The following is a 20737-nucleotide window of genomic DNA, read 5'->3' on the forward strand; positions in this document are numbered from 1 at the left end:
TGGTGGAGGCTGACTCCATACACAGTTTCAAATGTAAATATGATAGAGCCCAGTAGGCTCAGGAATCTGTACACCAGTTGATTGACAGTTGAAATGCGGGACCAAAGAGCCAAGGTTCAGCCCCCGCAAGCACAACTAAGCGAGTACAACTAGGTGAATACACACGGAAATAAAAGAAATCGTGAAAGGGGAATTTTCCCTGCCGTCTTCGACTAGCAGTTGGGTGAGTTTGTAAATGTCGTTACCGCCTACTGGTAATGGTCGCCCTCACTACACCGTCACCCCGTACTGCGCAGCATCGCCCCGTGCTGCGCAGCATCGCCCCGTGCTGCGCAGCGTCGCCCCGTGCTGCGCAGCATCGCCCCGTGCTGCGCAGCGTCACCCCGTGCTGCGCAGCGTCACCCCGTGCTGCGCAGCGTCACCCCGTGCTGCGCAGCATCGCCCCGTGCTGCGCAGCATCGCCCCGTGCTGCGCAGCATCGCCCCGTGCTGCGCAGCGTCACCCCGTGCTGCGCAGCATCGCCCGGTGCTGCGCAGCGTCACCCCGTGCTGCGCAGCGTCACCCCGTGCTGCGCAGCGTCACCCCGTGCTGCCAGAGAAAGTCAGTCTCTGCCCCAGAGCCCCGACCAGCCACAGCGCCTAAGGGGTTAAAGCCTTAACACCTTCGGGGTCATGGGCTCGGGTATCATAGACTGTGAGGTGTCCACTTAAGGGTACTGGGGCATGGTACCCCGTCTCTCTCTCTGGAGGGCACGGGACACGTCTTTCTTCGCCCTGGAGGGCATGGAGGTAGAGTGTGAGAGAATAATAATAATAATAATAATAATAATAATAATAATTTTTATTTAGGTAAGGTACATACATAAAGAGATTTTACAAAGTTTGTTGGCTTTATAGATAGAGCTAGTACATACAATGCCTAAAGCCACTATTACGCAAAGCGTTTCAGGCAGTAAGCAAGAAGCACTTCTTGCATGGTCTTCTCTCCTCGTCCCTCACGCTTGTGGTAAAGATATAAACCCCGAGCATGTCAAGCCTGGAGTCACCCAGGCCGGGGCTGTCAGTCAACACCAGGAAGCCGTCAGCCACTTGCAGTTACAAATAGTCATCGTTCTCATGACCGTCCACTCTCGTCCTTGTCATCACCACCACAACACCTTCACTCACCAACTGTGTAACTAAAGCTGTAACAGTCCGATAATATTACCTGGTTCCGGTTCACTCGCTTTTGGAATAAGTTCCCTCAGATATTTGCTTGATCAATCCATTCTTGGCATTCACCAGGGAAACCTTTCCCAGCCTACCTTACCTACCCCGGTGCTTCCGGGGCTTAGCGTCCCCGCGGCCCGGTCGTCGACCAGGCCTCCTGGTTGCTGGACTGATCAACCAGGCTGTTGGGCGCGGCTGCTCGAAGCCTGACGTATGAGTCACAGCCTGGTTGATCAGGTATCATTTGGAGGTGCTTATCCAGTTGTCTCTTGAACACTGTGAGGGGTTTGCCAGTTATACCCCTTATATAACTCCGGGAGTATAAAATACCTCTCGACATCGTCCACGGGTAATCCACAGGTAATGTAAGCATATGTAAGCCTTGACCAAGACAGGGCTCCAGCTTCTGCCTACATAATATTGAATAAACTATTTTGTTAGGGTTCAAAGTGAGATGAATGGCTCGCCCAATCTGTCGTAGTGTACCCCGTAGGGTAGACAGAAAACGTACACATGCCTTCCAGGCGCTGTATGACTATAACCGTCCGGCGAGATGGGGACTTTTAGTATCACTGCTGCCTTATTCACTCTTATGTTGATATCCTCATAATGCACCCAGAGTCTGCCAGTGCAGACTACTAATCACATGCTTCTGTATGACTAACCATCCTGTGTGATGGGGACTTTTAGCATCACTTAGCTAGCTTTTTGACACACTGTACTCCCCTTCATAGAGTCTAGGATAGCTGCACAAATGCAGATGTACCAAATGTGTTTACAAAAAAATCCAGGCGCTCACTCATGCTTAGAGTGGTAGAAGAAGCAGTGGCAGACTAAGAATGACCAGGAGAGGCTAGGAAAGATTAAGAATGGATAGAAGAGGCAAGGAGGATGTATAAGGGAATGTCATTAGTAACTAGAGGTTATAGTACCTGGGAGTTAGACAGCTGCTACGGGCTGCATCCTGGGCGTGTGTAACAAAAAGGAGGCCTGGTCGAGCCCGACACAGGTGACGGCATGTGTATATACACGTGCCCCGAGTGAGGTGTGAGTGACGGAGGCCAATATTGAGATCATTTAGCGGGTTGGTGTTAGAGGTGAGTAGTGGTGTAGGTTAGTGGTGAGTCACTGGTGGGTAAGGAGGAGTGAGAGAGATGTGCGTGTCTCCCCCACCAGTAAGGGCAGGGCGGGGCTGCCCTCAGTGTGGGGCAGCCTGTGGGGCAGCCTCCCCGCCCCCCACCATACCCAGTGGGCTTCACTTCCGTCCCGTACCCCTCCTCCTCCTCCTCTCCCCTCCTTGTCTCCTCTCTTCTATGTATTACAGCCTTGCTCCTTGTTTATCAACACTTCCTGTTCCATCTTCACTTCTTTAAGAAGTAGACAAGGATTAATATTGTGTTTAGAATACCGGGTAGAAGCAGCGACGCCCGTTAGTTGAGCTGAAGCAATGTTGGTGTGAGTGAGAGTGGTTTATGAGGTGAAGATCCCTCATGCTTGTCCTCATCGCCACTGTACCTCCCCCCCTCCACCTCACCATCACTCCCCCTAGACCCCCTCCCCCCCCCCCCCGGGCACAATGTGCGTGCGTCACAACACAACAAAAGGCAACCAATGGGTAATAATTCCTCCCTCAATCACGTTATATTGTGAGCATACTGAGGTGACGACCTTACCCCAGCCCCCCCTCCCCACGCTCCCCCCCTCCCCACGCTCCCCCCCTCCCCCTCCCCCCCCCCCCCTTCCCCTGGGCGTCTTCCCCCCCCTCTCACTGTGTCAACAGCCATTGTTGTCGGCCAGGCACTGTTGTCCTCGCCCTTACGCCGCTCTGGAATAAGGATCATAGTTGCGGTCCCCTCTCACTACACACCTCACTTGTTTCATAAATATGAACTCCGATCATTTTAACTTGTCCTGAAGCAGTGTCTACAGCAGGTGTGGAGCGTGGGAGCTTGTAGGTGTGTAGTGTGGGAACTTGTAGGTGTGTCAAGCAGGTAGTGTGGGAGCTTGTAGGTGTGTAGTGTGGGAGCTTGTAGGTGTGTAGCGTGGGAGCTTATAGGTGTGGAGCGTGGGAACTTGTAGGTGTGTAGTGTGGGAGTTTATAGGTGTGTAGTGTGGGAGCTTGTAGGTGTGGAGCGTGGGAGCTTGTAGGTGTGGAGCGTGTAGGTGTGTAGTGTGGGAGCGTGTAGGTGTGTACATCTACACTGTACACACTTACAAGCTCCCGGCTGTTGTAGTGCTGGTACCTAGTGTACAGGTGTGTGTGTACTCACCTATTTGTGCTTGCAGGATCGAGCATTTGCTCTTGGATCCCGCCTTTCCAGCCATCGGTTGTTGACAGCAATGACTCCTGTCCCATTTCCCTATGATACCTAATTTTAAAAGTATGAATAGAGTTTGCTTCCACAACCTTTGCGTGTGCTTGTGCGTGCGTGTGTGTGTGTGTGTGATGAGGTAGAGGGCGCCACGAGGAGTGATGAGGAGGGTCCACAACAACCTTGAGGAAGTCAGGCAACACAACATGTTGGTTAGTATGATGAGTAGGTGAGTTCTGTGGCTCCCTCACACCTCACTACACACCTACTACACTCCACTCACTACACACCTGGCGGTGCCTCGCTCCCTCACGTGGTACACATGGCCCCGCGTGACGTGATGCAAGCCTGTGTTACCCGTGCCTGTGTCAGGTGTGTGTGTGTGTGTGTGTGTGTGTGTGTGTGTGTGTGTGTGTGTGTGTGTGTGTGTGTGTGTGTGTGTGTGTGTGTGTGTGTGGTGGAGAAGTGTGACGTTTCAAGACCCGTGTCGTATTGCTTCTTTGTGGCGGTTGTAACGCTATCGGGGCGTGTATGACAGGCTGATTGCAGTGTTGCAGGGGCTGGTCAACATGCACAGGTGTGGCAGGGTTGGGCAGGGCGTGAGACTGAAGGTAAGCGGGAGATACACACACCTGCTGGATCACCTCAACTCGGGAGACACACACACACACACACACACCTGCTGGATCACCTCAACTCGGGAGACACACACACACACACACCTGCTGGATAACCTCAACTCGGGAGACACACACATACACACACACCTGCTGGATCACTTTAATGTGGGTGTTGAAGTCGCCACAGACACGGTCCCTCCCGTCAACACTGCTCTCAGGTGTGTGTCGCGCCTCACAACCTGGGGCCAGATTCAAGAAAGCACTTACGCAAACACTTACGAACCTGTACATCTTTTCTCAATCTTTGGCGGCTTTGTTTACAATTATTAAACAGTTAATGAGCTCCGAAGCACCAGGAGGCTGTTTATAACAATAACAACAGTTGATTGGCAAGTTTTCATGCTTGTAAACTGTTTAATAAATGTAACCAAAGCCGTCAAAGATTGAGGAAAGATGTACAGGTTCGTAAGTGTTTGCGTAAGTGCTTTCGTGAATCTGGCCCCCGTCTTCCACGGGGTCAAGCCCTCAGCTACGATGCTCAAGTGTTGTTTCGGAACACAAATATTAGGCAACTGGAAGTGGCTGTCAGGAGAGAAGATAGACTTAACTTTGTAGTGGGCCGCTGACTTGTTAGTTGTATCATCTGTGGTGGACCACGATCAACCGTGGACATCTTCAAGAGGAAACTAGATTTATTCCTCCAAGGAGTGCCGCACCAACCGGGCTGTGGTGGGTCTGTGGGCCGCTCCAAGCAACAGCCTGGTGGACCAAACTGTCACAAGTCAAGTCTGGCCTCGGGCCGGGCTTGGGGAGTAGAAGAACTCCCAGAACCCCATCAACCAGGTATCAACCACCTCCCTCCACTCTTCTGCTCCACACACACACACACACACACACACACACACACACACACACACACACACACACACACACACACACCAAGCAGTGTGTGTTACACAGGATGGGTTTAATGAAGACAGGAAGGTAGCAAGAACCATCAGGGAGGAAGAAAAGCAGACGAGAAGCGCAAGGAGACCAGAGATGACACAGTGCACAGCAAGAAGCAAATATGATAGCATTAAGTACCACACGAGCAAATAGTGAAGACTGAGAAGTTTCACGAAGCAATAGAGAGCATTGTAGAGGGAGAGACAGAAGCTGGCCAACGTGACGAAGCCCAAACTGAAGCGAGCAGGAACGTTCGACTCTGTCATCATACACTGCCTTCCAATGCCTGCACAAATGCAGATGGAATTACAAATAAAGGGGCAGAGATGAAGGAAAGAGCGACAGAACAACAACCCCACACATGATCACTTCATCCCCTCTCCTACCACCACCCCCTCCACCACTTACACTGCTACTGGCAGTGTCCTTGACTGCCTGCAACCTGTGTTGAGTTCAGGGTCCTCTGTAGTGAAAAAATCATCCCCTCTTTTTGTGCAAATCGCGAGAGACCGGGGGGGGGGGGGCAGGAACGGTCAAACACACGCACACACGTAAATATATATATATATATATATATATATATATATATATATATATATATATATATATATATATATATATCGGTGAATACAACTGAAAGTTTTAGATTAATGATTCTGGCACGAATCTTATGTTTTTGTTCACTGAAGCAGGAAGCTGAAAATTTAACTCTCCAAATTTCATTTTAACACTTTTTATTGGATCTGGTGCCTAGTGATGCGTTTCGCAAGGTTACTCCTTACATTAAGGAGTGACCTTATTGTTAGGAGTGACCCCTGGTCAGGTCACAGAGTTCTTAGTGATATATATCATATTATATACAATTATACACACATTCATATGTAAGGTTAATGCTTATATAGTGATAATGGTCGCATCCTGGCAGGTACATGGTGGGGAAGCCATTTGAACCAAGATGGCAGGTGTGGCCAAGTTCCCCTGGTGGCCCCCACAAACACCCCCCAACACCCACCAGCACCCCCCAACACCCCCACTATACACTCCCTCACCACCCTCCCTCAGTGTACATGTTTACACTGCTAGTTCCTCCCTCATTAAGTCTTGTAGAAGCTTGCAAGACTGATCTTCCTTGCGGTGTTTTGTGTCGAGGAAATACATCTTATATTAATAACTTCTATACACTTCACAGCGACAGTAAATGTTGGCTATACTGCACAGCGCTCAGGAGGATGTGTTCTACCGCTCACAGGATGGGTATGGTGGTCCACTACCACTCACAGGATGGGTATGGGGGTCCACTACCACTCACAGGATGGGTATGGGGGTCCACTACCACTCACAGGATGGGTATGAGGTCCACTACCACTCACAGGATGGGTATGGGGTCCACTACCACTCACAGGATGGGTATGGGGTCCACTATCACTCACAGGATGGGTATGGGGTCCACTACCACTCACAGGATGGGTATGGGGTCCACTACCACTCACAGGATGGGTATGGGGTCCACTACCACTCACAGGATGGGTATGGGGGTCCACTACCACTCACAGGATGGGTATGGGGGTCCACTACCACTCACAGGATGGGTATGGGGGTCCACTACCACTCACAGGATGGGTATGGGGGTCCACTACCACTCACAGGATGGGTATGGGGTCCACTACCACTCACAGGATGGGTATGGGGGTCCACTACCACTCACAGGATGGGTATGGGGGTCCACTACCACTCACAGGATGGGTATGGGGGTCCACTACCACTCACAGGATGGGTATGGGGTCCACTACCACTCACAGGATGGGTATGGGGGTCCACTACCACTCACAGGATGGGTATGGGGGTCCACTACCACTCACACGATGGGCACGATGAGGTATACAATAAATGATCAAAACTAAAAAGAGCAGGCGCAGTTAGAGATTACTGGGCAGGAGGCACAGTGGGAGACCCACCACCTGGCGCAGCGTTGCAGGAGGCGCAGTGGGACACCCACCACCTGGCGCAGCGTTGCAGGAGGCGCAGTGGGACACCCACCACCTGGCGCTGTAGCAGGAGGCGCAGTGGGACACCCACCACCTGGCGCTGTAGCAGGAGGCGCAGTGGGACACCCACCACCTGGCGCTGTAGCAGGAGGCGCAGTGGGACACCCACCACCTGGCGCTGTAGCAGGAGGCGCAGTGGGACACCCACCACCTGGCGCTGTAGCAGGAGGCGCAGTGGGACACCCACCACCTGGCGCAGCGTTGCAGGAAAGGGAGGAAGTGCGCAGTTAATTAAAGAAGGTTGTCTTGGGGGTAGTTGTGGGTCTTCTTCCGGTGGTGCGTCCCTACTGGTCACCGCCCACCTGCACCCACCAGCCCACCTGCACCCACCAGCCCACCTGCACCCACCAGCCCACCTGGACCATTTACTGGCCACGTGGACCACTTTCAGCCCATTTGAGCCACTGTAAACTCACCTTGGCCCACTTAGAGCCTATTTGAACCATTTTCAGTTCACCTGGACCCACCACCAGTCCACCTGGACCCACCACCAGTCCACCTGGACCCACCTGGACCCACCACCAGTCCACCTGGACCCACCACCAGTCCACCTGGACCCACCACCAGTCCACCTGGACCCACCTGGACCCACCACCAGTCCACCTGGACCCACCACCAGTCCACCTGGACCCACCTGGACCCACCACCAGTCCACCTGGACCCACCACCAGTCCACCTGGACCCACCACCAGTCCACCTGGACCCACCAGCAGTCCACCTGGACCCACCACCAACCCACCTGGACCCACCACCAGTCCACCTGGACCCACCAGCAGTCCACCTGGACCCACCAGCAGTCCACCTGGACCCACCACCAATCCACCTGGACCCACCACCAGTCCACCTGGACCCACCTGGACCCACCACCAGTCCACCTGGACCCACCACCAGTCCACCTGGACCCACCAGCAGTCCACCTGGACCCACCACCAGTCCACCTGGACCCACCACCAGTCCACCTGGACCCACCTGGACCCACCTCCACCTACAGCCGTTGGCAGTTTGTTTTCTTGTGACTGTGTTATTGAAGAGGCGGCGACGGCTGGCAACGTTGTCCTTGGAAGACAAACTGAAGTGTTCAGTGAGAGACTGTTGACACGCAGCTTGTTGTTGGCTCACTCAACGGTTTCACTCAACACACACACACACTCAACACCTCCCATGGTAGAGTCGGCGCCATGTTATAACTCCCACAAATTTGAAAGATATTAGGCTTGTCGTTGGCACGCTGTATTGAAGGGTTATGTTATTGCCGTCTGCAGTGCGGTCGGCAATATTGCTGTCTGTCTGTCTCTCTGTGCTCTAATAGTTCCCCTCACTGTTGCTCACATCTCCACTCGCTCCTCAGCCACGCTTGCAAGCTGCATCAGCCACCTCGTGCAAGCAGAAAGATAAATTCACTACAAATTCAGTTGAGAGTGCGTGCGTGGCAATCCGTGTGGCTGGCCAGAGCCGGAGCATAAACGTTGTGTGGAAGCAGCGCTCAGTGTTAAGGTAACCTCGGTAGGGGTAGTGCGTGTGCTCCGACCCGTCTCCTCCTTATCACATATTTGTATATGATTTATAATCAGCTTCCTTTGGCCCCTCATGCGAGTGACGGTGATACGCGGCGCAGGAGTGCAGGGAAGCCTGTGCGGCAGTGGTGGCGAAGCACTCATGAAGTGGTTTTTTTTCCCTGTAATATATATTACAGCGAGAGGGTTACCATACCTGCAGACGGGCTCCTCCCACGGCCGGAACTGACCCTCGAGGCAGCTGGTCCTCGGGGTAAGTCCTCCCACACTCCTGGCAACCTCCACCTTCAGTACCGCGGCTACGGCCAGGGGCGCTGAGTACCTGCATGCTCAGGTATGGTGCTGCCCACGACTGGGTACAGTGGTACCTAGGGCTGGGTACACTGGTACCCAGGACTGGGTACAGTGGTACCCTGGACTGGGTATAGTGGTAATCAGGACAGGGTACGGTGGTGCCCAGGGGCCAGATTCACGAAACAGTAACGCAAGCACTTACGAACATGTTCATCTTTTCCTCAATCTTTGGCGGCTTTGTTTACAATTATTAAACAGTTAATGAGCTCCGAAGCACCAGGAGGCTGTTTATAACAATAACAACAGTTGATTGACAAGTTTTCATGCCTGTAAACTGTTTAATAAATGTAACCAAAGCCGTCAAAGATTGAGGAAAGATATACACGTTCGTAAGTACTTGCGTAACTGCTTCGTGAATCTGGCCCCTACAGTGGTACCCAGGACGGTACAAAGTCATTCCTCGTTGTAAACTTGACATTTGGAAGTGAAGCACGTGATCTTGAAGATGTTTGATACACCACCTGAGGCCTCACCCTGCACCTTAAGGGTGTCTCATGTATACCATACATCACTCTGAAGGCTTCCTTAGACTATCTAAGTTACTTTAGCTATTGAGACTGTTGCTAGTGTTGCTCCTGTGTGTATGTCTCTATATGCTACTAACGTAGCATATACAACGTAGCTTGCAACTCACTCCCTACTGAATTGAAAAGCTGTCCAACTTTTACATCATTCAAAATCAATACTAAAAAGTACCTAATTTCATCTTCATAGTTTTTCACTTTTTGCCTTAAAATTGCTACCCAATCTCCCAACCTTTATGTTCCCAATTTGAACATCTTTACCATTGTGATCATTGCTGTTTTCTTATATGTGCTGCCAATCTGTTGTATGGTGTTTATAAATCTTGTTTATCTGTCTCTTTTGCTACCCAGTCTCCCAATCTTTATGTACCCAATCTGAACATCTTTACCATTGTGATCATTGCTGTCTTCTTATATGTGCTGCCAATCTGCTGTATGGTGTCTATTAATCTTGTTTAAATTACTAATCAAGCTGTCAATGTAATCAATCAGAGCTTTAATATAACAATGTGCTTTAATATACCTACTTATCTCTCTCATCTCATTTTTATCTTGTAATGTATCTTTATCATTTATCAATTTTGATTGAAATTACCTACTTAAAATTATCTGCTTGATTAAGGACCTGCCCGAAACGCTGCGCGTACTAGTGGCTTTACAAGAATGTAAATACTGTACTATCCAATGTATTCTCACTAACCCAATGTACCTTCTTGTATATATATATATATATATATATATATATATATATATATATATATATATATATATATATATATATAAATAAATAAATAAATAAATAAACGATATCCTGGGAATGTTTCCGTAATGGCTTGGCGCTTTCCCCCTGACAAATCCCTTCAGGAGGTGGAAGCAGCTCTAAGTATGACTCGTGAGGACTACTGTCTACATAACTATGCACTCTTCAAGACTCAGTAGTGACTCGTGAAAGGATCGCTAAAGTTTGGCAAGACCCGCTTATATTTACCTATAATCTTTTTAGCTCCGTATTGTTTGAAACTTGAATATGGACAAATTGGTGTACAGTATTTTGTTTAGGTCATTAGTAAGCTGTGTGATTGGTATAGGTGCTTGTCCGCTCCTCTTACTCCAGTGTCTCTCCTGTGTGTGTGTCTCTCCTGTGTGTATGTGTCTTCTGTGTGTGTGTGTCTCTCCTGTGTGTATGTCTCTCCTGTGTGTGTGCCTCTCCTGTGTGTGTGCCTCCTGTGTGTGTGTCTCTCCTGTGTGTGTGTCTCTCCTGTGTGTGTGTCTCTCCTGTGTGTGTCTCTCCTGTGTGTGTGTCTCTCCTGTGTGTGTGTCTCTCCTGTGTGTGTGTCTCTCCTGTGTGTGTGTCTCTCCTGTGTGTGTGTCTCTCCTGTGTGTGTGTCTCTCCTGTGTGTGTGTCTCTCCTGTGTGTGTGTCTCTCCTGTGTGTGTGTCTCTCCTGTGTGTGTGTCTCTCCTGTGTGTGTGTCTCTCCTGTGTGTGTGTCTCTCCTGTGTGTGTGTCTCTCCTGTGTGTGTGTGTCTCTCCTGTGTGTGTGTCTCTCCTGTGTGTATGTCTCTCCTGTGTGTGTGTCTCTCCTGTGTGTGTGCCTATCCTGTGTGTATGTCTCTCCTGTGTGTACGTCTCTCCAGTGTGTGTGGGACGCTGCCTCACCATCACATCTTTTCCTGCTTCCTAGTTCGCATCTTGTTGTTGTCTGGAACTCTGCCGTGCTGCTGGATTACAGGCGAATACATATACAATGTTGAGGAGGCTGTGTGTACTATTGCAAGCTGTGTGTGACGGTGTTTGGGAGCTGTGTAGGGATCCAGTCGGAGCCCAGTCGCTGAAGCACGCGTCACTCGATCATTCAAGTTAAATACTGTTGGGTGTGGCTAGTGGTCGGATGGGTGAAAACATGAATATGTCGCTCTTGGTATAAAGGCTACTTCATACGCCTAGATTAACAGGCTTCCTGTCACCGGCAATGCCACAGTTGTTGTATATGTTCCCGTTAGTGAGCGTTGATCCACTTGTTGAATGAGACGTTGATCGTTAAACCATATTAAATGAACATAAATAGTAATTAGCTGGATATTACATGTAAGTGAATGTTGCAACATTGTATATGTTGTCCATAGTTTAATGACGATAGTTAAGCTTAATAATGTAGTGGTATGAAGGAAGTCTTGGTGTAGGTTATGTGTTGGTGCAGGGAATGGTGGTGGTGGTTGGTGTGGTTGTTGTGGTGACTGGTAGTGAGGGAGGGGTGGAGAGCAGAGGCCAGCACCAGCTGAGGGCAGGGAAGGCAAGGCAGAGTAGGTCAGGGCGTGTGGACCACAGAGTCCAGTCACCGTACTGGCGGCGGCGGCGGGGTTCGTGCTGCTGCAAATATGGCGGCTTGGGTCATGGGGACACCACGGGGCTCCTGCGGACCTGCTGGGCTGGTCCTCCAGGTGGGGGGTGGGACTGCAGGTTAGTCATGAGGCGTGTGGTACATGGGGGGACACTAGTGAGACATGAGGAGCAGTGATGGGTCTAGGGGTTGGGTGGTGGTTCCTGTAGTGGTAGTATGAGGTAGTGAGGCAGTGTCTTATACACTTAGTGTCGTATACACCTGGGGTATATTATAAGTTTATCCGCGCTGGTCCAGTCACGCGCGCGCAGGTGCACTTTCACGTGCGCAGGCGCACATGTCCCACGTACTTGCCTAATTTGCATTTAGGCGAGTTCGTGCGTAGTTGCGCATGTAGAGTCGCACATGCGCTGGAAGGGTGCGCTCAAGACAGCATGCAGTTGTTTTGTACCACTAAAACATTAGTGTTATTTATCACGGAGGCGACAGAATACGTTATCATCCCAGGGCAGTAGGCAAGCCTGGAGAGTGGCGGGGTGTTGGGTGCACATGTGGTGTGGTGATTATAGTGTGTGTGTTGGTAGTGCTAGCACGCACACCCCAGGACCCTCACCTCTCACACGCTGCACTTCATCAAGGACTTCTCTCAGGTGTATCCTATCCTCACCACGCTCCCTCTACCCGCCTGCATCTTTGTTGTGGTGGAGGTGGCGGCGGCGGGGATGTGGTAGTGGTGGTGGTGTGGTGGTGGTGTGGTGGTGGCGTGGTGGTGGCGTGTGGTGGTGGTGGTGGCGTGTGGTGGTGGCGGGGATGTGGTGGTGGTGGTGGTGTGGCGACACAGCAGTACAGTATAGGGGGGAAACACAACAGACCACAATACTTGCTTGTGGTCCCAGGCTTTAGTGAACCCCACAGTACAGACCTGGGGCCAGATTCACTAAGCAGTTACGCAAGCACTTACGAACGTGTACATCTTTCCTCAATCTTTGACGGCTTTGGTTGACTTATTTATCAGTTTACAAGCATGAAAACTTGCCAATCAACTGTTGTTATTGTTATAAACAGTCTCCTGGTGCTTCGGAGCTCATTAATTGTTTAATAATTGTAAACAAAGCCGCCAAAGATTGAGAAAAGATGCACAGGTTCGTAAGTGCTTGCGTAACTGCTTCGTGAATCTGGCCCCAGGTCCAGAAGCAGATCACGGCGCAATAGGCCAGACGCCTCGTCCCTGGACGCCTCGTCCCTGGACGCCCCGTCCCTGGACGCTCCGTCCCTGGACGCCCAAGACACCACTGGGTAGAGCAGGGACGAGGGACCCATCCCATTACACCGCCTCGCTCACACAAACATGAGGTGGTTGTGGTGGTGGTGGTGGTGACGGTGGTGGTTGTGGTGGTGGTGGTGGTGACGGTGGTGGTTGTAATACATAAATCCTGATACTTAGTATATGTCTTGAGGTGATATAAGCGGTGGTGAGGTAGTTATGAGAGAGCACTAGCCCAGTACCACCACCACCACCACTGGATATAAGCACAAGCTGCTGGGATAGGATGGATGGTACCTATCCACCTGGACCGTCGGGGATCGAACGTCCAAGTAAGGTAATAGTGTGTATTTTGTACATTAGTCAGTGTGGCCTGGTTGGAAGCTCACTCGAGACCTGCTTCACTCACCCCAGAACAACTCTAACTTTCTAACTGTGTATATCAATTCTTTACGTCAGACTGCGAACAGCGGCGTCTAACAGTGTGGTTGTCCAGAACACCAACCAGGAGGCCTGGTGGGTGCTCCCCTTGGCTCGACCGGGCCGAGGGGACATTGATCCTAGGAATAACCTCAAGGTAACCGCAAGGTATATAATAAGTGATTTATTATATACCTTGCAGTGGTGGTAGCGGGTGACCACTACCACGACCTGCTGCATGGGTAACAGCTTCTCCATATCAGCCTATCCTGGCTTTGCGCCCTGGAGAGGCCACTCCAGACCGACAACCAGAGCCCAACTCCACAGTCTCCTGAGACTGATGGATGCCTACATATATGAAAAGAAAGAGCCGTTACTAGAGCCCACAAGGGCGTCGTGGAGGCTCCCTCGACACACGTGGGGAGTCACAATAGACTTGTAAACAAGAAGTGGTTCCCAATCACCACTTACAAGTGTTTACTTGTAAGTGGTGATCAGCAGGTACTGGCAGTGTCTCGCTCTCAGTGTGAGGTGTTCAGTCAGGGGAACGCGGAAGAGGCACGTGTTAGTCATGTTGGTCACCACTGTATCACCACCACCAGCCCAGGTGTCATTGTCACAATCTGGTGTTTACACTTGTCATCGCCTGTATCTTAGGGTATACACTCGCTCCTCGCCTCTCCTTATTTAGTCTACCGGGTCTTAAATGGTGCAACTGTTAATCGGTCACCATTTTTTCCTTGTGGTGAATGGGTAATCCCCAGAGCCAGTTGGTGACGCAATGTTTGGCCCGCGGCTGGACGGGTCTGGAGTCACCAGCAGCGGAGCTGGAAGCCAACACAGCTACAACAACAACAGCACTAGTAACAGCAGCAGCACCACCAGCAGCAGCACCAGCAGCACCACCAGCAGCAGCAGCACCAGCAGTACCAGTAGCAGCAGCAGTAGCGAGGGGTCAAGACATCTGTGGCAGGCGTAGCACTGCATCACAGACAAGCACCAGGTGGCCCTCACACCCACTGGCTGGTGATGGCCACGGTCACGGCCAGTAACATCTGCCTGAGGGTGTCTGGGCGTGACGTGGGCTGTGTCACCGGTGTCCCACAGCCTACAGTGACCAGTGGGCTGTGTCACAGGTGTCGCCACAGCCTACAGTGACCAGTGGACCACCAACAGCTCGTAAAGAGTTTAATGAATGTAAACACAGCCACGGTGATTGTCGAACAGATGACAGGTGTGGTAAGTGGTAGGCGTACACGCTTACTGAACGGTAGCCCTGGTGTCCAAGGAAGAGTGCCGGGTGTGGATACCTCACACAACTAGTGGGGAGTGCGTGCATCCGGCTAATATGAGCCAGTACCCGTTGCTGGGGTGTTCATTCTCTGGGTGAGTGACGCTGACCAATACACGCGCCTGGGGACACATATAAACCACCTGTCTGTACGAGGTGTGTGTGTATAACCCACCTGTATGTACGAGGCGTGACCTGCCGTGGGAAATATAGATAAGGAACCATTGAGAATATTGTACCAAACCTACACAAGACCGAGTATATAGCACCAGGGTGGAACCTATACCTTGCCAGAGCACACGAGCAGAATCTGACTATATTTCGAGGGTGTCCAACACCAAGACGACGCCAGGACTGAGAGATGTGTCCAACGGAGAGAGAGAGAGAGAGAGAGAGAGTGAGAGTGAGTGTGTGTGTGTGGGGGTGTGTGTGGGGGTGTGTGTGGGTGTGTGTGTGTGGGGGTGTGTGGGTGGAGGGTGTTGAACCTTCGAAGATACACACCAGCATTAGTGTTGCCAAGACCCGTCACGGGTTGCAGACCAGACACGAGTGTTTATAGTATAAAAAGTTTGAGGTGTTGCGAGAGAGAGAAAGGTGTTGGGGGAAGAGGCTCACTGAGGCGTTGAGAGGCGCTGACTTGCAATGACGCGGGAAAGTCAGGAGGATCAACGGCCGTCTCTGCGCGCGTCGCCTCCTCCTCCACAACCTCCACAACAACTGGGTCCCAGTTGGTGGCGGCTTCTGGTAATGGGGTCCACCGCCACAATACTGGAAAGAGAGCAAATTAATTGGTTCAGGGGCATGAAGTAAATACCGGGTACTGGTCCGAGGCGAGCAATTTAAAACATGTATGTTGTTGAATACACTGCCGTGCTCTCTCTGGGGAAACACCTGACTCTCACACTGCACCAGGTCCTAGTAGTAACACACAGGGCTGGGCGGACTGCATTTTCTTGGATTGTCAGAAAGCCTTTGACACAGTACCGCATAAGAGGCTGGTACATAAGCTGGAGAGACAGGCAGGTGTAGCTGGTAAGGTGCTCCAGTGGATAAGGGAGTACCTAAGCAATAGGAAGCAGAGTTACGGTGAGGGGTGAGACCTACGATTGGCGTGAAGTCACCAGTGGAGTCCCACAGGGCTCTGTACTCGGTCCTATCTTGTTTCTGATATATGTAAATGATCTCCCGGAGGGTATAGATTCATTTCTCTCAATGTTTGCGGACGATGCTAAAATTATCAGAAGGATTAAAACAGAAGAGGACTGTTTGAGGCTTCAAGAAGACCTAGACAAGCTGAAGGAATGGTCGAACAAATGGTTGTTAGAGTTTAACCCAACCAAATGTAATGTAATGAAGATAGGTGTAGGGAGCAGGAGGCCAGATACAAGGTATCATCTGGGAGAGGAAATTCTTCAGGAGTCAGAGAAAGAAAAAGACTTGGGGGTTGATATCACGCCAGACCTGTCTCATGCAGGACATATCAAGAGGATAACATCAGCGGCATACGCCAGGTTGGCCAACATACGAACGGCATTCAGAAACTTGTGTAAAGAATCATTCAGAACTTTGTATACCACATATGTCAGGCCAATCCTGGAGTATGCAGCCCCAGCATGGAGTCCATATCTAGTCAAGGATAAGACTAAACTGGAAAAGGTTCAAAGGTTTGCCACCAGACTAGTACCCGAGCTGAGTGGTATGAGCTACGAGGAGAGACTACGGGAATTAAACCTCACTTCGCTGGAAGACAGAAGAGTTAGGGGGGACATGATCACCACATTCAAGATTCTGAAGGGAATTGATAGGGTAGATAAAGACAGGCTATTTAACACAAGGGGCACACGCACAAGGGGATACAGATGAAAACTGAGTGCCCAAATGAGCCACAGAGATATTAGAAAGAACTTTTTTAGTGTCAGAGTGGTTGACAAATGGAATGCATTAGGGGGTGATGTGGTGGAGGCTGACTCCATACACAGTTTCAAGTGTAGATATGATAGAGCCCAGTAGGCTCAGGAACCTGTACACCTGTTGATTGACAGTTGAGAGGCGGGACCAAAGAGCCAGAGCTCAACCCCCCGCAAGCACAACTAGGTGAGTACACACTGCTCCAGCCCTAGTAGTAACGCGGCTGGTGGAAGCAGCAATGACAAACACGACTGAACTGAAGAACTCCTCAGACTTGACTGGCACTGTAGAGGTAAAACTATTATTCCCTGGATTACTATACTCAAGATGGGGAGCACACCTGCAGGAGGACATTCCAGCGTCGGGGTCCATCACCACCTGACCTTCCCCACCAGGACAGGTTCACCACTCGTCCACCTTCGCATCACTTAAGTGTCTTCAATATATCTAATGCACAAGATATCAAGTTGTTAAGTAGCCACAACTTGAAGCTTTCCAAGTAAATCGACAACAGGAAGTACTTTGTCTCTCAGATTTGTCTCCTCTGTCTGTCTATGGAACAATGGTCATCTTTATAATACTACAGGATTATGGGAGGATTGTGATACCAAGAGGTTGCTGCGCGGGCAAGGCCACCAGTTCTTAGATATGTGGGTCTGTAGGGCAGTGGTGGTAGTGTTGGGCAGCGGCGGTGGGCAGGACAGGTACCAAGGCCGCCACGTCAGCAGACCAAGGTCACTACATCAGCAGACCAAGGTCACTACATCAATAGCAGGCCCAAGTTCAATCCCCGATGATTCAAGTACCGAACGGTTAGATAAATGTGTGACGTGTCAGGCCATGATTGGCCTACACTAGACGCGTGTATAGAGCTGTGTCAGATACACGGCTGTGTCAGATACACGGCTGTGTCAGATACACGGCTGTGTCAGATATCTCAGTGTTGACGAGTTGGTTGTAGTAGTGGAGGGTAATGTTGACATGTTATTTATTATGAAGACACGTATTATAAACGTTGTTACCGAAGGAGCGAGAGTATTAGTGGAGGTTGTTGCCCCGTGTGAAGGCCTGGACACGTGGTGGTGGTGGTGGTGGTGGGGGTGGTAGTGGTGGGCAGGTTAATACCCCCAGAGGCCCCCCTCCTGCTGCTGCTGGGCTGCCTTCACCTTCCCCCTGCTCCTCTTCTTCCACAGTGGCCTATACTAGTTGTGTAGGCTGCTGTCTCTCTCTGTTTGTTCTTATTATCTTGTGGTTTCTCCTCCTGCTGCTCCTTCTCTTGCTCTTGTTCCTGTTCCTCCTGCACCTGTTGCTGCTCCTGCTGCTGCTGTTCATGCCAGTAAGACAGATGTGTACACATGTGTTAAGAAAGACTGTTCCTTTGCAGGTTATCGACGAGTGGTGTGGCGGCCTGGTGCCTGGTGAGTATACACACGTGTCCTCTACTACACCTCACCTCGCTGCCTCCAAGGTGGCCTGCTTCACCTCCTGGTCACACACAACAGTTGCATTTGTTACAGAGTGCAACTCTTGTGTCTAACCACACACATACCAACCCAAGCAACCCACCTAACCTAGTGAGTTGAACTGTAGAAAACGTCCATATTACAGGACTTTAATATTAGTAATATACGTGACATTTACAATTCATTGGTGTAGTCCGTGACCAACACGAGGCTTTGAGAGGCCGGGTTGAGGCAACTCTCAATACTTACACTTTATATTATTAACAATTGTCACCAGAAACTTACTCACACAATCGCCAGCTGGAATCCAAATCGACGAATAAATATTATCCAAGCTACTTGCGATGATTCCGGGGCTCAACGTGCCCGCGGCCCGGTCCCCGACCTGGCCGACCTAACCCATACCCGTAGAAATGTGATTCGTGTGTCGACCCTCCAGAACACTAATATATCTGGGCTGGTTAGCGAGGCCGTCTTGGACCACCAGGCTACCACGTAACTAACAACCACGTGACTAACAACCACGTGACTAACAACCACATGTCAAACAACCACATGTCAAACAATGAAAAGTCAAACAACAACACGCCAAACAAAAGCAAAAATGGAAGAAGTTAGCAGAGACCAAATAAACCATAAGTTAGTAAGTCCTTAAACAAGTACGTAATAGCCTGGAACTAAGATGAACCTACCGCACAGATCACTACCCAGCGACTGAACACCTGGGCAGTGTAGCAACCTGTGTGTAGCACCTGAGAGGCGCATAAACACATTAACCACAGCTAAGTCCACTGACTAGTTGACAGAGAAAGAGAGAGAGAGAGAGAGGGAGAGGAAACGAGAGAGAGGGAGAGAGGGAGAGGGAATACCTCAGTACTAGAGTTAAGATTTCTTCCTTCTGGGTGGTGATGCCTTGTGTGAGAGGTGTGAGGTTGGTCTGTGGTGGTTATGAGGTACAAGTGCAGAAGACATTGTTGTTGTGGCTGTGATGATCTGCTCATCAGAGCCGCCTGTACTCCCACAGTTAGTGTCCTTGACTGTAAGGTATTCATCACCGGGTGTTGCTCACTCTTATACACCTTGTGTGTCAAGTGTGTCTTAACTTGGTATGGTCTCTCTGTATTGTATTTATTATTTGTGTCTGAAGAATCGAGCTATTAGCTCTTGGACCCCGCCTTTCTAATTTGCCTTTATTATATCCCAGGAAGCAGCTGTCTGACTCCCAGGTACCTATTTACTGCTAGGTAAACAGGGTCATCAGGGTGAAAGAAACTCTGCTCATTTGTTTCTGCCAGGGATCGAACCCAGGCCCTTAGGACTTCGATCCCAGAGCGCTGTCCAATCAGCCGCGAGGCCCCCTGTACTCACCCAATATATGTGTGTGTGTGTGTATGTGTGTGTGTGTGTGTGTGTGTGTGTGTGTGTGTGTGTGTGTGTGTGTGTGTGTGTGTGTAATCGCCTATTTGAGCTCTGGCTCTGTGGTCCCGCCTCTCAACTGTCAATCAACTGGAGTACAGATTCCTGAGCCTACTGGGGTCTATCATATCTACATTTGAAACTGTGTATGGAGTCAGCCTCCACCACATCACTTCCTAATGCATTCCATCCGTTAACTACTCTGACACTGAAAAAGTTCTTTCTAACGTCTCTGTGGCTCATTTGCGTACTCAGTTTTCACCTGAGTACCCTTGTTCGCGACCCACCCGTGTTAAACAATTTATCCTAATCTTCCCTGTCAATTCCTCCGAGAATATTGTAGGTAGTGATCATGTCTTCCTTACTCTTCATTTTTCCAGTGTCATTAGGTGCATTTCCCGCAACATTTCCTCGTAACTCATGCCTCTTAGCTCTGGGACTAGCCTAGTGGCATACCTCTGAACTTTTTCCAGCTTCATCTTGTGCTTGACAAGGTACGGGCTCCATGCTGGGGCCGCATACTCCAGGATTGGTCTTACATATGTGGTATACAAAGTTCTGAAAGATTCCTTACACAGGTTTCTGACGGCAGTTCTGATGTTAGCCAGCCTCGCATATGCCGCAGATGTTATTCTTTTTATGTGGGCTTCAGGAGACAGGTTTGGCGTGATATCAACTCCTAGATCTTTGACTCTCTCCGTTTCATGAAGGACTTCATCTCCCATTCAGTATCTGTGTTCTCACCTAGTTGTGCTTGCGGGGGTTGATGACACGGGGTGGTACTGGGGGTGTTGATGACACGGGGTGGTACTGGGGGTGTTGATGACACGGGGTGGTACTGGGGGTGTTGATGACACGGGGTGGTACTGGGGGTCGTGTTGATGACACGTGGTGGTACTGGGGGCCATGTATCCCCACGTGTTGATACACTAGGAGGTGGGTGGGTGTGGTGGGCGTGTCCCCGTGACGTGCTCTGGAATACACATCAGTATGTGTCGTGTGTATGCTCAGCACGTGTCCGCCCAGCCCCCTGTATGATGTATGCCAGTGGGGTGTATGATGGGGTGGAGGGAGGGGGGGGGTATACCCCGCTGAGCCGTCTTCCTCTTGC

General features: G+C 50.5%; 1 protein-coding gene across 10 annotated transcripts in view; it reads left to right on the forward strand.

The window, feature by feature from the left end:
* The window catches only part of LOC123774077 (protein FAM110B), a 119640-nt gene that overhangs the window by 60802 nt on the left and 38101 nt on the right, over positions 1–20737 (forward strand). For 3 of the 10 annotated variants that reach the window (XM_069318770.1, XM_069318769.1, XM_069318768.1), the window contains one exon: positions 18132–18165. The exons of 3 other annotated variants lie outside the window; for them this stretch is intronic. The gene's annotated coding sequence lies outside the window, so the exon portion shown is untranslated. Of the gene's footprint in view, positions 1–8611; positions 8982–18131; positions 18166–20737 lie in introns of those variants that run through there. 4 more of the 10 variants (XM_045768216.2, XM_045768217.2, XM_069318771.1 and 1 more) reach the window with 4 other exon arrangements.

The sequence above is a fragment of the Procambarus clarkii genome, chromosome 91, assembly GCF_040958095.1.
Source record: "Procambarus clarkii isolate CNS0578487 chromosome 91, FALCON_Pclarkii_2.0, whole genome shotgun sequence".
In the NCBI taxonomy this organism is placed as follows: domain Eukaryota; kingdom Metazoa; phylum Arthropoda; class Malacostraca; order Decapoda; family Cambaridae; genus Procambarus; species Procambarus clarkii.